General features: G+C 39.6%; 1 pseudogene; it reads left to right on the plus strand.

The window, feature by feature from the left end:
* LOC142499560 (acyl-CoA-binding protein homolog) lies at window positions 1–326 on the plus strand (annotated as a pseudogene).
* The last annotated feature ends 2,465 nt before the right edge of the window (window positions 327–2,791 follow it).

The following is a 2,791-nucleotide window of genomic DNA, read 5'->3' on the forward strand; positions in this document are numbered from 1 at the left end:
CATCAGTGCAGCAGCACCTGCCGACCTGTAACTACCCGCACCAGCCATGTCTCCCAGGCAGACTTTGACAAGGCAGCAGAAAATGTGAAGACATTGAAGACCAAACCAAATGATGATGAAATGAAGGAACTTTATGGCCTCTACAAACAGTCAATTGTTGGAGACATAAATATAGACTGTCCCGGAATGGTAGACATAATGAGCCAAGGCAAGTGGAAGCATGGAATTTAAAAAAAGGTATGTCAAAAGAAGATGCTATGAAGGCCTACACTGCCAAAGCAAATGAGCCGATTGCAAAATATGGAATGTAATGTTTTGGAGTTTCTGCAAAGCTGTTGGGCAGAAAGAGTCCATATAACAAATTTGAGGCAGAAGTTCAACACTAATTTACTTTAAAACATAATGTTGGGGTTCAGCTAACACAATGGTTTTTTTTGGTCTGAGTAATCCTTCCATGCACCGACTTATTAAACGGTTTTAAAAGCAAAAAAAAAAAAAGAAGTGGTAATTGTGTTGATCGTACTCCCCCCCCCCCCCCCCCCCCCCAACTTGTGTTACATATTCATCTGAAATTGGACAACAAGATTGGCAAATCCTTCCTTTCTCAAGGCGACTTGCAATACTTTCCAGATTTACAAATAAGGATTAGTGACTCCTAAATGTAAGGCTTCACTGCCATTGTCCTCAAGAATATTGTTTTCGAAGAAGTATGAATGCAAATATAGAGCTTTGGCACCCCCTGCAGGAAATCATCCATTCATACAAGAGAGCAGAAAACACCACAAGTATCAGATGCTATAAAACAGGAGTTGCCAACTCCAGTCGTCAAGGGCCACCACTAGGTCAAGTTTCAAGGATACCCCAGCTTTAAGGATACCCCAGCTTTAAGGATACCCCAGCAATGAATCAGTCAATGACTGGAGATAAGGAAAAAACGCAGAGGTATTAAACAAATGATTTGCCTTTGTGTTTACCAGGGAAGAATCAAGTTTAATAGTAGTGCCGCAGGAGGAAGCCACAACCTCCATATTAATGAACAATTGGTTAACTGACGAAGAAGTTTATAGACGGTTTGATAAGGCACCTGGCCCCGATGGCATACATCCAAGAGTTCTCAAGGAGTTAAGCTCAGTAATAGCCAAAGCATTATATTTAATATTCAAGGACTCCATTTCCACAGGCTCAGTACCACAAGATTGGTGTAAAGCAGATGTAGTGCCTATATTTTAAAAGGGAGTTAGATCACAAGCGGGAAATTACAGACCTGTAAGTCTGACTTCAATAGTGGGGAAACTACTTGAAGGTTTAATACGGGATAATATTCAGGAATTTCAGATTTATGAAGGATAGATCATGCCAAACTAACCGTATTTGTTTCTTTGAGGAGGTAAGTAGGAATTTAGACCAGAGTAATGCAGTTGATGTGGTCTACTTAGATTTTGCAAAGGCTTTTGATATGGTTTCACACAAGAGGTTGGTGTACAAAATAAAGAAAATTGGACTCAGTAATAATATATGCACCTGGATTGAAAACTGGTTAAAGGACAGACAACAGAGGGTTGTCATAAATGGAACTTTTTCAGGTTGGGCTAAAGTCGTGAGTGGAGTACCTCAGGGATCGGTACTGGGACCCCTGCTTTTTAACTTGTTTATTAATGACCTTGAGGTTGGCATTGAGAGCAAAGTCTCCATCTTTGCTGATGATACTAAATTATGTAAGGTAGTGGAATCAGAGCAGGATGTAATTTCTCTTCAGAAGAACTTGGAGAGACTGAAAACGTGGGTAGGTAAATGGCAGATGAGGTTTAATACAGATAAATGTAAGGTTATGCATTTGGGATGCAAGAATAAAAAGGCGACTTACAAATTAAATGGGGATAAATTGGGGGAATCCTTGATGGAGAAGGATTTAGAAGGGCTTGTAGACAGCAGGCTTACAAGAGTGCCCCAAGTCATGCAGTAGCTGCAAAGGCAAAAAAGATCTTATCTTGCATTACACGGGCAATGGATGGAAGGGAAGTAAACATTATTATGCCCCTTTACAAAGCATTAGTAAGACCACACCTTGAATATGGAGTACAATTTTGGGCATCAGTCCTAAGAAAAGACATTATGGAACTAGAGAGAGTGCAGAGAAGAGCCACCAAATTAATAAAGGGGATGGACAATCTAACTTATGAGGAGAGGCTAGCTAAATTAGATTTATTTACATTAGAAAAGAGGCGTCTAAGAGAGGATATGATAACTATATACAAATATATTCGGGGACAATACAAGGAGCTTTCAAAAGAACTATTCATCCCACAGGCAGTACAAAGGACTCAGGGCCACCCCTTAAGGTTGGAGGAAAGGAGATTTCACCAGCAACAAAGGAAAGGGTTCTTTACAGTAAGGGCAGTTAAAATGTGGAATTCATTACCCATGGAGACTGTGATGGCAGATACAATAGATTTGTTCAAAAAAAGATTGGACATCTTTTTAGAAAGGAAAGGTATACAGGGATATATCAAATAAGTATACATGGGAAGGATGTTGATCCGATTGCCAATTCTTGGAGTCAGGAAGGAATGTATTTTTCCCCTTATCAGATATCATTGGATGATATGACTCTGGGTTTTTTTTGTTTGCCTTCCACTGGATCAATAAGTATAGAAATAGGATAAAGTATCTGTTGTCTAAATTTATCATAGGTTGAACTTGATGGACGTACGTCTTTTTTCAACCTTATCTGCTATGTAACAATGTAACTATGTAACTGAGCCACTGATTGTTCCAACTGTGCTGAAAGAGG

Source organism: Ascaphus truei, chromosome 7, assembly GCF_040206685.1.
Source record: "Ascaphus truei isolate aAscTru1 chromosome 7, aAscTru1.hap1, whole genome shotgun sequence".
Lineage (NCBI taxonomy): Eukaryota > Metazoa > Chordata > Amphibia > Anura > Ascaphidae > Ascaphus > Ascaphus truei.